General features: G+C 38.2%; 1 long non-coding RNA gene across 1 annotated transcript in view; it reads right to left on the bottom strand.

Moving 5' to 3' along the window:
* Positions 1-14,475, bottom strand: part of LOC136856874 (uncharacterized) — a 55,692-nt gene extending 41,217 nt beyond the window's left edge. The window contains exon 1 of the long non-coding RNA XR_010858471.2: positions 13,787-14,475. This is a non-coding gene — a long non-coding RNA (uncharacterized lncRNA). The remainder of the gene's footprint in view (positions 1-13,786) is intronic.
* Positions 14,476-15,348: the final 873 nt, after the last annotated feature.

Here is a 15,348-nt window from a genome sequence, read left to right as displayed (position 1 = left end):
TATATTTTTCTCCCAAGTTTTTTAAACGTAAACAATCTAGCTCCCCTTCAAGTGAAAGGCCTACAGTTTTGGTTTGGTAAATCTGGACTGGATATATTAACTAATAAGAAGTCTCCATGTACAGTTTCCATCTTTCTTTGTTTTTTGTACATTTGTAAATACTTTAATTTTAATATTGATTGTATCCAGTAAAATATTTTGTGGGATAAGTTCAGCAACACAGGCAACATTGAATGTTACTCATTTCTTACAGTATGCATTACCGTGTTACTGATTACTTCTGTGTTTTATTATTGCCAACACCGTATCAGTAAAATGTGATGATCGTAAGTATGTGACGCACTGCCATCTCAGCACGGGGATATAATCCAGCTCACAGCGACCTTAACGACAACGTGCGAGAAAGTGAAGGATGAATAGTAGACCTGGCACAGAAGCAAGCAGGAAACATTACGCACATCTCCTACTTGTTAATCAAGCCTACTACAAATTTGACATCAGATTTGTGGTTTAGAAAAATAAATGTGATTGATGTTAATTACACTCGCCTTCTGTCATGACGTGCAAGTAAACTGGCCAAAACATGTTGTCCTTTGAGCATGTTCCCTGAGCAACGTTTTAAGTTTCGGCTAAATTATCTGGGCAGTTAGAACAGTTTTTATTATTTTAAGGGCACATGGTAACTTGTCAAGTAATTGGACAGAACACAATGCCTGGATATTATAAAATTGCAATCAGTCTGACGTCATACATAGCGTTAGATCATTAAATTTTATCACGGCCTTCAGTGAAGTTGTATTGAAATCATTGCTCATTTTAACTATGTTTTCACTCAATATTTACCATGCTCAATTTGACTGTGGATGTACTGATCTCAGCCCCTTATATAATGTGTTAATAGTCAAAAGCCATACTGGCAATTGTGCATCATCTCATTGTTATTATATAAAAACCTCTCTAATAATTGTTTCAGTGGTTACAATATGTCCCCAGGTCTTTTAAAAAATGTGTCTGAAAAAATTCGACATAATAGCCGCACCCCCTATTTTGGGACCTTACAATTGGAATAAAAAGTGGAGCTGATATGAGAGTAAATACGGTATTCCTCTGGTCATAACTAAAATTTGTTTTGTTTGTATCATAGGTTCTATACTTACCAAATATAACTTAAAAGCTTTTCAGTCTATTGAACACACAAGTTCAGTATAACTGTTACACTATAATATTACCTGTAAAAACAAAAAAACAAAAACCGCTATTGTACACACTTCGTTTAATAGTGTGTATTTTTATTCCTTGTTTAACCCTGAACAGATGACACTCGTTGATGCAATATGAGAGGTGGCATAGGGCACTTTCTGACCTCTTTGATTGAACTTGCTCTTAAAACAAAGTGACTAATTTTTATGTATCATATATTTATGTATTAGATTTATTAACTCAATAGTATATGATATTCTATCAAAAATAAATGTATATGTCCAATACTAATTAGTTTCACAGCTTATGAATGTTGTAAAAGTAAAAACTTGACATGCACATGAATAATCTTTATTAAACACCTTATCTTGCTGAATTCCGCTGACCGGCTTAGATTCTGCTATCTATGTTATGCTATTCCTGCAGTATATGCCTGGGTGGTGGAGAGGGGTCCTTCCAAAATAATTACACTACCGGAAATAATTATCCTCTTCATGACAATCCATGTCATGATAAGTATAATTTCCTCTGGCTCTTTCATTTTTCAGGTTTGTAGATTTTACCAAGAGTTGCAACATATCATTCATGAAAAAATGCTCGAAGCTTCTTAAGGCGATGATGCACTTCTTGCTACAAGTTTTACTCCTGGTAAATGACTGACAATATTGTGGGTTTTAGTATGTAAGGTTTTAAGAGGAGAAACTTTTGTCCATTTTGTAATGCCATCCTTTCCTGGTATGGTACAGAACTGTTGAGAAAGAGGTAAATCATCATTAATATTTACTACTACATCACTAGCACTCTGTCCCGTATCACTGTTAGAGTCTACTACTTCTAATTCATTCTTACTCTTACTAAAACTTCCTCCTCTTCCACAGACTGTAAAAGAGATAACACGCTTGCCTCATATTCTTCCTAACTCATTTCAACAATAAGGTATTGACTGAATGAATTCCTAACGTGATTACGTAAGTAATTCACTGGGTACACTCAACGCTGCTGCTTGAGTACATATGACGAACGGGACTGGTGGCGCAGAGTTCAGTGAGACACTTGATTGCATGGGTTGAGAACAATCCTTTCTAAGAATGAACACCCTTCACTAGAGTGCCAATAACCTCGGATATAAGGCAAGGAATGTGGCAGCCAAGGTCTCTTAAGTTCAAAAATTTGCACAATCTAACAAAATAAATTTCTGCCTGGTCATTAAAGACCCCACACCACCACTCCTGGGTTAATGGGTGGTTTTTTTTTTACAGGTGTATTATAGTGTAATATTTATATTGAACTTGTGTGTTCAACAGACTGAAAAGCTTTTAAGTTACATTTAACTGAGTTGACTTGCGAAAGTATGGCTTCCTTCTTCATAAATCTGTACTTACCAGGTAAGTGAAATGTAGCTTGTAAATTGTACTGAGATATCCTGTGTTTAAGGCAATCTTTGGTATGAAGAACTTCATACATATCATTGTAATAGCAAATAGATTTATTTGTTGGGTGAATATACAACCTGTGACAATAAAGTTTGGTGAATAATCCTGTACTATCAACATAGATGAACAATGCATGACATTGACCTTACTGTCCTTCGAAATAGTCCCCTCCCATAACTATGCACTGCTGAGATCGGCGATACATGTCCTGGAAACTTTGCAAGAAGGCTTCCTTTGGGATGGTGTTCAAAAGCCTCGTCACGTTTCGTTGGCGTCGCATCCGCGTTTCAACAAAATCCTGTCAAGCCTATAAACGTGCCTGCTTCTGATTGTCAGTCAAATGATGTGGCACAAGACGAGAACACGTTTTCCTCTTCCCTAACTTCTGGGTAACGATTTGTGGCACAGATTCACGGTTAATCTGCAGTTCATCCCCTATCATTCGCGCAGTTAATCGCCGATTGTTCGTGCTTAATGTCCTCACCTTCTCATTGTTTTCGTCTCTGATGGCGGTCGCTGGTCTTCCGATGCGGGGGTTGTTGGAAACACTTCCCTGGCCTCCTCGAAAACAGACGAACCACTCGTACACACAATTCAAGGACAGTGCTTGATCTTCATAAATACGTACTATCATTGCATGTGTTTCTTTCGGTGTCTTGCCAAGCTTAGAACAAAACTGTACGTTGATCTTTTGGTCGTTCATGTTCCTGTTCGCAGTTCAGAACCAACGCAGTAAACATGCACTGTGTCACAGGTTTTACACGGCACACACACGATGCTCAACTGAACAACGTTGGGAGCACGTGGTCAAAACCTGCTGCTACGCAGGTGCAGCATTGTGTGTCGCCAGTGTTGCCGGATCGACCGTTCTGACTTAATTCACCGAACTTTATTGTCACAGGTTGTATTTAAAATTTGACAACATGAAATATTGGCCTCTTCTTCTATCTGTATATACAGTTGTCTTTTTGGTCTGTACTTATAAAAGTATTAACCTGATATTTGGTTTTTACACGGTACAGGACAAATACTAGCCTACCTCGGGTTCAGTTTGTCTGTCTGTTAGAATGGATTGGAGGATTTTCATGGAACTTAGGGTAAGGGCAAGTTGGATCCTAGCTATAATACGTATAAAAATATTCAGCAGGAGGGGACTTCAACATAAAACTTGATGTATCTCTTTTACACTTTGTGTAAGAAAATTGCTCATGACAAAATGTATTTAGAATATCATTTACAAATCTTTTTGTTCTTAACTTTATTTTCTGATTGAATGAAAAATAAGGGGAAAATCAGTGCCAGTCTTGTGAAAGTTTAAGTCCAGGAGCTAATTACTAACTGTACGGAGAGTTGCTATGCAAATCATCCTGACAATATTTGAAGACTTCTGTCTATTTCTTTGCCTTCGATGCAAAATAATTCCCACAGCCAAATTTTGAAAAAGACCTGCGGGGATTATTCTTGCATATTTATATGAAAATGAAAACCTACAACCTGTTTTCCAGTCATTGACCCGGTCAGGGATGGAATGAATGAAGCAGATATAGGCTATTAGTACGATGGGGTCGCAACTCCCAAAGTGATTTATTAATGACTGATAGATGCTATGAAATGAGAATGGAGAGTGTTGCTGGAATGAAAGATGACAGGGAAAACCGGAGTACTCAGAGAAAAACCTGTCCCGCCTCCGCTTTGTCCAGCACAAATCTCACGTGGAGCGACCAGGATTTTAACCACGGTATCCAGCAGTGAGAGTCCGACGCGTTGCCGGAACCACGGAGGCTTTTTGTGTATATATATATATATATATATATAATAATTTTGTTTGTACATTGCTCAGAATTTGAAAAGAATGGTATTTCTGTATTGGTCATGTCCACAACAAGGAAATGCACTTTTTACTTTTCTGTAATTTCTGTGTCTGTGTGTATGTAGTATACACATCACGAGAAAACGGCTGAAGAGAATTTCATGAAAATCGGTATGTAAAGTCGGGGGATGAGCCACTACAATCTAGGCTATAAATCATTTTAATCACGCTGAGTGAAATGATAGGGGAAGGCCTAAAATTTAATACTCAAATATTTATATTAGTAATGGTTCTATCGATAAATACTACATAACTAAAGTTATATAGAATTAAAATTCTGATCATTTATGTCTTGTACATTTTTTACCGTACCGGCTATGATAACATGTTCATGAATTTGTATTTTTGTTGCTAAGTGCATATCAACGCCGAGCCATGAGAAAATGGGTGTATAGAATTTAATTAAAAATTAGTATATAGAGTCGGGCCGGCCCCGTGGTGTAGGGGTAGCGTGCCTGCCTCTTACCCGGAGGCCCCGGGTTCGATTCCCGGCCAGGTCAGGGATTTTTACCTGGACCTGAGGGCTGGTTCGAGGTCCACTCAGCCTACGTGATTAGAACTGAGGAGCTATCTGACAGTGAGATGGCGGCCCCGGTCTAGAAAGCCAAGGATAACGGCCGAGAGGATTTGTCGTGTTGGCCACACGACACCTCGTAATCTGCAGGCCTTCGGGCTGAGCAGCGGTCGCTTGGTAGGCCAAGGCCCTTCAAGGGCTGTAGTGCCATGGGGTTTGGTTTTTTGGTTTTATATAGAGTCGGGGAATAAGAAACTACAGTCTCAGCTACAAACAATTTTATTCACTCTGGATGAAATTATAGTTTAGGGGAAGGCGCCTAAAATTTAATTTTTAAATACCTGTGTTATTCATACAAACTTCATTTTGTTTCCGTATTGAACTGAGATCACAGAGATAAGTTTTAGAACGGTTCAACATTTTCAATACAAATTATAAGTTGTACGAAATGTCATCTACAACATTTATTCAATAGTGTTACCGGTTTCGACATACACAAATATCATCATCAACCTAAATCACACAAATTGAGCAAGTACATATTAATTAAAATTGCCGTGGTGACATGTAGGGATACACAACATCATACACTTATTTCACCAAATAAATACATTGATTAAAATTTTTAACATGCTTTAGGTGTACCATCAACCTTTCCTAATCTATTTTTTACACTCTGAACGTGTGAAAATCTAAAAGTTTCTTGTTACTGTTAAAGTGATATATCGTACTTGTAGCAAATACATAATAATCTGATCTTGCTGATCTGTTTTCATACAAAAAAATACAAATACATACTTCCACAAGCTCCATTATATGAGCAATATGTTATAGACTAAATTTCTGTTCTTTCTTGGACGACATTTGAATAACAAGTGGTTTTAATTAATTGACAGACAATCAATAAAAGATTTTAAATGCAACTGTAAAATGACGTGTGATGATTTGTTGCTAAGTTCATATCAATGCTGAGCCACGAGAAAATGGGTGTACAGAATTTAATAAAAAAAATCAGTATATAGAGTCAGGGAATAAGAAACTACAGTCTAAGCTACAAACAATTTTATTCACTCTGGATTAAATTATAGTTTAGGGGAAGGCACCTAAAATTTAATTTTTAAATACTTGTGTTATTCAACCTTACTAAATATATCTCTGTGTACCTATGTTATTGGTCCTTTTGAAAAGTAAACATAATAAAAGTTATAGAGAATACAATTTCCGATCATTTATGTTTTATTCAGTTTTTCCATACCGACTATGATAAGAGTGGTATTTCAGAGTCGGATGAAAACTAAATGTGAAGTCCTACAATTATGAAGGATGAGTTTTCCACCTAATCAATACTTTATTTTACAAAATGTTTAGAATTATTCACATTAAAACAGTACCGGTTTTGACCAGTAAATAGGTCATCATCAGCTTTTGGTGAACCTGCTTAATAGCAATTGTACATAATAAAACATTACTAAAAACTAATTAAACAAGAATGCCTTATTCTAACATAATACTAATGTTAAGATATATACATATGGTACAATTATAGGGCTTTGACTTGTTGGAGTCCCACGAAATAGTACAATAGAAACATGATAAACAATATCATCCACAAAATAAAACATCAACCAAAATCCAAATTAAGTAGAAACAACAAACCTAAGAAAGGCTACGCCCTTTTTACCTTTAACAACACCCACATCTACCCCATAACTAATATTTTCAAAATACACAATCTAAGAATAGCTTACAAAACCACTCATAATAATGCTTCCCTTTTACATAACACTAAATTTGTCAATGAAAACAACAAATACAGCCACTCAGGAGTATACTGCATAAAATACAACGATTGCGCACCGGCAGATGTTTTTCTATTCGCTACAACGAACATATTAATGCCACTAAATATAATCGCTTTTCATCCATAGAGCAACATGTCGAGGAACACAAGCAGAAGTTCACTAATATCGAGAATGACATGGACATTTTAAATATGAACCCCACAGGCCCATTGCTCAATATAATGGAAGATTTTGATATCAATATGGACCAATTAATCCCAACCTGAAGTTAAATGGAACCACAGATAAAACAAACATTCTCTTCACAACACAGCCATTCCCATTCTAAAATACACATATTTAAAAAGAATCAACAGGCACAAACTCACACACAACCCAAAAGGCACACCCCACTCCACCCCACCCCCTCCATAGGCTGCTTCCCTTCCCCACCACCTCCCAATCTGAACACTACGACAGCCACACGATGTACACGCAACAGTGTGCATCACACTCCCGACTATACTTAAGGACACATCCAGCCCATATATAAGTAACACACACTATAGCACACAAACCATTTAACAGGCACTCTCTGTCAGTTATAATTCCTACTTCCTTTTTCTTTTAAACCTAGGAATTTCATTTTTGTCCGTATTGAACTGAGAAAGGATGATAGGAAAAGGTGGACCGTTTTAAGTTTTCCTATCATCCTTTTTCTTTCTCAGATTTTTGAATTTACCTGAGTGTAAATGCAAGTATGAAGAGGGGAGCTCTATCAACCTACTTTCTTTAATTTCAATATGTCATACATAGCATGATATGCCTCAACAAGGATCCTGAAAACTAGCATGTATCAGCAACAACATAGACTAAAAATGAACATAGTACCTGTTAAACAAGCTACAGAACCTCAATCTACTGAATGCAACGTTCCCCACAAAATTGCGGCCCAACAATGCACCTTGATTCTATCTATACAACAGTTGGACATAATGCTGGCATACTGCATAGATATTTGAACTTGACACCAAAACCTCAGTGACCCTTTATTCTCTAAGAACTATACCCTATTTTTAACCTCAGCTAGACAGTTTTTGGGATATGTGGCATTCATGGGACTCCAGCATGCCAAAGCCCTCCATTGTAGCATATGTATATGTCTTGTTTGACGTAATGTTGGCAACAGCATAGATATTTGAATGGAACTCCAACAAGTCATAGCCCTGTAATTGTACCATATGCATATATCTTAACATTAGTATTATGTTAGAATAAGGCATTCTTGTTTAATTAGTTTTTAGTAATGTTTTATTATGTACAATTGCTATTAAGCAGGTTCACCAACAGCTGATGATGACCTATTTACAGGTCAAAACTGGTACTGTTTTTTAATGTAAATAATTCTAAACATTTTGTAAAATAAAGTATTGGTTAGATGGAAAACTCATCCTTCATACTTGTGTGCTTAAATTATCAATACGGACAATGAAGCTGATAGATTTAAGTTCAACAATATCGGAAGTGCATAACATTCAACAATAACGTTTCATTGACCATTGTTTGTTGCGATGTTCTTTGTCTCCTACGCTGCCACTCAGCTCTGATAGATGGGATTACCGCTGCGTACCGAGTATAACAGCCTGACTGAATATTGGCGGGAAATAGCTGGGGAGTTAGAAAACTTTTTTCTTTAGCATGCCATGCCTCTGGATCATACATTTTATGATACTGCTGGTATGTAACACACTGGTTCATCTTAGCATTCCAGCTATTCGATCCCTACTCTGACGTGCTGTTTTGAATGAGCAGTGTGCACGCTTGTGGCAGAGGCTCACTTAGTAGTAGTAGTAGTAGTAGTAGTAGTAGTAGTACAACCTGGTCTAGAATTACAATTTAGGCCTATTCCAAATCATAGCACCAAAATTCACTAAATAACTAAAAATTCAACCCTGAAAAGAGCTGTTTCTTAAGAAAAGCTTCTTCCTCTTCACTTTTATTAAATTATGCGTTCATTTTATTCCAAATTAACATTGAAGAGTGGGTTTCTCCTAATATATAGATATATTTTTCTGCCGCCGGTGTTGTGAACTGAGATTTTCCGACTCATCGGGCACTCCTAGGAAACAGATTAGTAAAAGGAAGGGAGAGAAAAAGGAAATGAACAGTGTTTTGAGTAATTCAGGTGAACTCATAATAGATCCCAGGGAATCACTGGAGAGGTGGAGGGAATATTTTGAACATCTCAATGTAAAAGGAAATCATCATGGTGGTGTTGCAAACAGCCAAGCTCATGGGGAGGAGGAAAATGATGTTGGTGAAATTATGCTTGAGGAAGTGGAAAGGATGGTAAATAAACTCCATTGTCATAAGGCAGCAGGAATAGATGCAATTAGACCTGAAATGGTGAAGTATAGTGGGAAGGCAGGGATGAAATGGCTTCATAGAGTAGTAAAATTAGCGTGGAGTGTTGGTAAGGCACCCTCAGATTGGACAAAAGCAGTAATTGCACCTATCTATAAACAATGGAACAGGAAGGATTGCAACAAGTATCGAGGTATCTCGTTGATTAGTATACCATGCAAAGTATTCACTGGCATCTTGGAAGGGAGGGTGCGATCAGTCATTGAGAGGAAGTTGGATGAAAACCAGTGTGGTTTCAGACTACAAAGAGGCTGTCAGGATCAGATTTTCAGTATGCGCCAGGTAATTGAAAAATGATACAAGAGGAATAGGCAGTTGTGTTTACGTTTCGTAGATCTAGAGAAAGCATATGACAGGGTACCGAGGGAAAAGATGTTCACTATACTGGAGGACTATGGAATTAAAGGTAGATTATTAAAATCAATCAAAGGCATTTATGTTGACAATTGGGTTTCAGTGAGAATTGATGGTAGAATGAGTTCTTGGTTCAGGGTACTTACAGGGGTTAGACAAGGCTGTAATCTTTCACCTTTGCTGTTCGTAGTTTACATGGATCATCTGCTGAAAGGTATAAAATGGCAGGGAGGGATTCAGTTAGGTGGAAATGTAGTAAGCAGTTTGGCCTATGCTGACGACTTGGGTCTTAATGGCAGACTGTGCCGAAAGCCTGCAGTCTAATATCTTGGAACTTGAAAATAGGTGCAATGAGTATGGTATGAAAATTAGCTTCTCGAAGACTAAATTGATGTCAGTAGGTAAGAAATTGAACAGAATTGAATGTCAGATTGGTGATACAAAGCTAGAACAGGTCGATAATTTCAAGTATTTAGGTTGTGTGTTCTCCCAGGATGGTAATATAGTAAGTGAGATTAAATCAAGGTGTAGTAAAGCTAATGCAGTGAGCTCGCAGTTGCGATCAGCAGTATTCTGTAAGAAGGAAGTCAGCTCTCAGACGAAACTATCTTTACATCGGTCTGTTTTCAGACCAACTTTGCTTTACCGGAGCGAAAGCTGGGTGGACTCAGGATATCTTATGAATAAGTTAGAAGTAACAGACATGAAAGCAGCAAGAATGATTGCTGGTACAAACAGGTGGAAACAATGGCACGAGGGTACTCGGAATGAGGAGATAAAGGCTAATTTAGGAATGAACTCGGTGGATGAAGCTGTACGCATAAACCGGCTTCGGTGGTGGGGTCATGTGAGGCGAATGGAGGAGGATAGGTTACCTAGGAGAATAATGGACTCTGCTATGGAGGGTAAGAGAAGTAGAGGGAGACCAAGACGACGATGGTTAGACTCGATTTCCAACGATTTAAAGATAAGAGTCATAGAACTAAATGAGGCCACAACACTAGTTGCAAATCGAGGATTGTGGCGACGTTTAATATAAATTCTCAGAGGCTTGCAGACTGAACGCTGAAAGGCATAACAGTCTATAATGATAATGTATGTATGTATGTATGTATGCCCTCACCCCCACCCAGATCATAATGTGAGGTCTGTAAAATAGAGTGCTGATTTCACACTTGATTCCAGCAAGATTTTAACAAAAGTTTAAGCACCCCTGGTGGACTGGATAGACATAGGCACTAAACATGAGGGGGGTAACAATCCACTATAGACAATAACGAGCATATAAGATTGCTATACTGGAAACAGTAAGGGAATGTGTTGAAACAGCTTTGAGTAAAACTGGAGAAAAGCTCACATGGAATGATGCTAGCAAGTCATGAAACTGAAAAAAGAAGGCATATAAAAATTGTGTAACAAAAACTGCTGTTGGTAGGTACTTTCTGTTTTATTTGTCATTTCATTTATATAAGGCCCATTGTCAAATGGCAAGAGGACACCAATTTTATTTAACATATACAATGAGCATAAATATTGAAAAGGAACAAATAAGTCAAATCTCAAAAGAACATTTGTTCTTCCCCCTCTCTAAGTTGCTCCCTCTTCTGTTGCTGACCTGTCATTGTTTTTATCCTATCATGTGTTCCTCTCCATGTTTCTGTTTTTCTAAAAACAACTAAATGAAGATATAAGAAGTGAGTACAAAGAAATAGTTCACATTTAGTAGACGGCACGTCAAGCTAACCCATTGGTTTTGTAATGAGACTAGATAAGAGATTTACATCAACAGTGAATGAACATGCACCCAAGTCAGTAAACACTACATCCATAAAGAAATCAAGTACTCTTGTTCGTTTTATACTGTACCAGCTGATGTACTCGTGCTTCGCTACAGAATTCTAAGTTAGGCAGTGTACACGTTGTAAGATTGTATTAAACTGCATAGCTCTTAACATTACCCTAAAAACGCAACGGGGAATTCACCAAACGTCTTTCCTCATATGAAGACTGGGTTAGGGAATTTTCATTGTAATGGTAGGCCCGCTTGCCTACCAGTCGCAATCAGGTTGGGGAGTTTTCTTTATAATGGCAGACACTCACTCTCCACCTGCCTTTTTACATCATCTTCAGAAACACTTTTTTAGTGGTTTTCCCAACTGAAATAAACATAGGTCATTACAACGACGTCAGTACGAATGGCATGATTAAAAGCAATGCCTTCGTAAGGAATACTGGATCAAATGAAAAACCACACATTTTTGTCACTTTCAATGAACAGTACTACGCCACCGATTTAACAATACAATGTTCCAGAGTTGGAATGACCAAGCCGCAGACAGCTGTGATCCGTGAACACTCTTCGTCTTCCCATGACTTCTTTTTGGATTCAACAACTATTTGTTTTGCTCTGTTTCTTTCATCTACGTAGAAATCCCTGTCTGCCTCGGCCCTTGTTTGAAGCCATTTCTGACAAACCTTTTTACGTTACAGGCTGCTCTCACTTCATCATTCCACCAAGATGTTCGCCTTTTCCCATCTTTCCACACACAGCTGTTCCTAGGCATTCCCTTGCTGTTTCTACTACAGCATCCCTGTATGCTACCCATTCACTTTCTATATCCTGAACCTGCTTACTGTCTACTGTTCGAAACTTCTCACTAATCATATCCATGTACTTCTGTCTAATTTCCTCATCCTGGAGATTTTCTACCCTTATTCGTTTGCAGACAGATTTCACTTTCTCTACCCTAGGCCTAGAGATACTTAGTTCACTACAGATCAGATAGTGGTCTGTATCATCGAAAAATCAACAAAAAACTCTTACATTCCTAACAGATTTCCTGAATTCAAAGTCTGTTAAGATATAGTCTATTATGGATCTGGTACCCCTAGCGTCCCATGTCTAGCGGTGAATAGCCTTATGCTTGAAGAATGTATTTGTAACAGCTAAACCCATACTAGCACAGAAGTCCAGCAGACTGTTCCCATTCCCATTAGCTTCCATATCTTCCCCCCGCCATTTACCAAAGACCCTTTCGTATCCTTCAGTTCTATTCCCAACTCTCGCACTGAAATCGCCCATTAGCACTATTCTATCCTGCTATTGACCTTGACCACGATGTCACTCAGTGCTTCATAAAACTTGTCAAATTCATCCTCAGCTGCACCATCACATGGTGAATACACGGACACAATTCTTGCCCTAATTCCTCCAACTGACAAATCTACCCACATCATTCTCTCATTTACGTGCCTAACAGAAACTATGTTGCAATGTTGCGTGCAATTTTATTCCTGATAAACAGCCCTACCCCAGACTCTGCCCTTCCCTTTCTAACACCCGTCAAGTACAATTTATAATCTCCTATCTCTTCCTCATTATCTCCCCTTACCTGAATATCACTTACTCCTAGCACATCCAGATGCATCCTCTTTGCTGACTCAGCCAGTTCTACCTTCTTTCTTCCATAAGCCCCATTAATATTGATAGCTCCCCATCGAATTCCATTTCGTTCGCCAAGTTAGGGTGAAGGCAGTCTAGAGATATTACCTCAGAGACAAAAATTATGATTTGTGTTGAGTGACTGAAAGAGAGTCTGATTTTAAGTGAAAGCAACTTAATTGCCGTGAAGCCTCATAATGTTGAAGTGATCAAATTACTAACCTACCCTAAAATGTGTTATGAATGTATTTCAATTACTGTATCTAGATTAGAAGTCCTTGTGATCATTGTATTAATAATACTATCGTAGACACTTCTTTGAATACCTTAGAATAAATTGTAATTGCTGCAAATAACCCTGCAACAAAGAATTCCTCACTAAACATAACACAAAACCTTGAGAAATGACCTTATACCAAACACTAAGACATAAGAATGTGTGACAGCCAGAAAGTCATACACTGACAAATTATTTCAGCTTGCCTCTGGTGGAGATTGTAAAAAAACAAAACAAACCTAATAAATACAATGTTTTGCTGATAAAAATATACAGTAATAATATATGAAAATATTCTGGAGAAAAGTGAGATACCGCTCTTAAATTAATCTTTGACCTTTTGAATGACCAAGAGATCCCGTAACAGTGGAGAAGGCAAAATTAAGAACGACAGATCGAACCCAATGGAACGGTAAGTTATAATGCCTCTTACTTTATCGTGCCAGTCATTTTCAGCTCAGAATAACCGGGGATATGAAGTAAAAACATACCAGGTACAAAGATCTCTTTCATCCCAGCATGAACAATAACCAGTCTTCCACCCTCAGAAACATCTTAAGAATCACTCCTTCAACATCAAGTCTGGATTTCTGTTGTTTATTCCAGCAGTATGGGGGTGAACCTGAAAAAAAAAGGCACATTTGAATCCAAAGACAGCCTAATGAAGTTAATATTATTCTATGATTTTTATATAGCTACTAGGTGTAGTCTCTATATATTCAAAAAACCAAGCCCAAACCCCACGGCACTACAGCCCTTGAAGGGCCGTGGCCTATCAAGTGACTGCTGCTCAGCCCGAAGGCCTGCAGATTACGAGGTGCCGTGTGGTCGGCACGACAAATCCTCTTGACCGTTGTTCTTGGCTTTAGAGACCGGGGCCGCTATCTCACCGTCAGATAGCTCCTCAATTCTAATCACGTAGGCTGAGTGGACCTCGAACTAGGTCCAGGTAAAAATCCCTGACCTGGCTGGGAATCAAACCTGGGGCCTCCGGGTAAGAGGCAGACACGCTACCCTTACACCACGGGGCCGGCTCTCTATATATTCACTATTCATAAAAATCCTAGTCTGATCCAAGAAAAGCTTTAGAGTTCTCGCTGTCCTAGTTTTGCATGCACTCCCTCTCTTGAAACAAATGTCTTCACTTTCTCTGTGTACAAAGTGATCCGTTTTACTCCGTACGAATCCCATATCTTTCAAAAGAGCTGTATACGTACACAAAATCTTTACATGTACAGTTTCTCTCTTACACGGAAAAGCATATGGATGTGGTTTGGGGCTTAGAAGATGCAAGATTGAATTCCGTTCTTCTTGGCAGACTGATATGTAAGAGCAACTGCTGGCTCGGTGAGGAAAGCAACGGGAAACTACCTCACTCCTCGTTTCCCTAGTACGCCTCTTCAGTGACGCCTAGGCTATTTATGACAGCTGTTGGCGAAGCTGCAGAGGATCAAACCAGCCTTCGGGCTGATTACCCAACATACATACAACAACGTATGATGACACTACTGACCTAGTATACATAGATGACAAGGTTACAATGGTCTCGGAAAAGTGACAACACTAATTGCAGGTAGACTCCCAGCCCAAAACTATTTCCATGTTTAATATTTCTGGGAGGTTATCTCACCTGAATATCATTTTCTGGAAATAATGTTGCAGTAGATTTCTTGTGAAGTTACCTTACCTGTGTGTAATTTATCGTAAAGTAAACCTTGTTATCACTTCAGTAGAAAAGCATTCGATGCCAGTCACAGGATGTTCACATCTCCAGTGCTAACCTGGTGTAATTACTTCAACCCCTTCCTAGAATTTGTTATTACTAGGGGGCGAATGTTGATAACCTAAACATTTGCTGTAAATGATCCTTAAAATGTGCCCTTAAATGTTTGGGAAAATGCTATAAAATAGGTAAAAAAAATGGTTTTCAAATTACTTGGACCAAACTTAATTCTGATGACTGTATAACAATGGTTCACAATGAATATATCCCTGTTCTGTTCACTCCGCAGCTCTTGTTTTTAGAAAAATAATTATCTCCTAATTTACTTGG

The sequence above is a fragment of the Anabrus simplex genome, chromosome 1, assembly GCF_040414725.1.
Source record: "Anabrus simplex isolate iqAnaSimp1 chromosome 1, ASM4041472v1, whole genome shotgun sequence".
NCBI classification, from domain to species: Eukaryota; Metazoa; Arthropoda; class Insecta; order Orthoptera; family Tettigoniidae; genus Anabrus; species Anabrus simplex.
The sequence above is the reverse complement of the archived record's forward strand: the minus strand, read 5'-3'. Positions and strand labels throughout refer to the sequence as shown.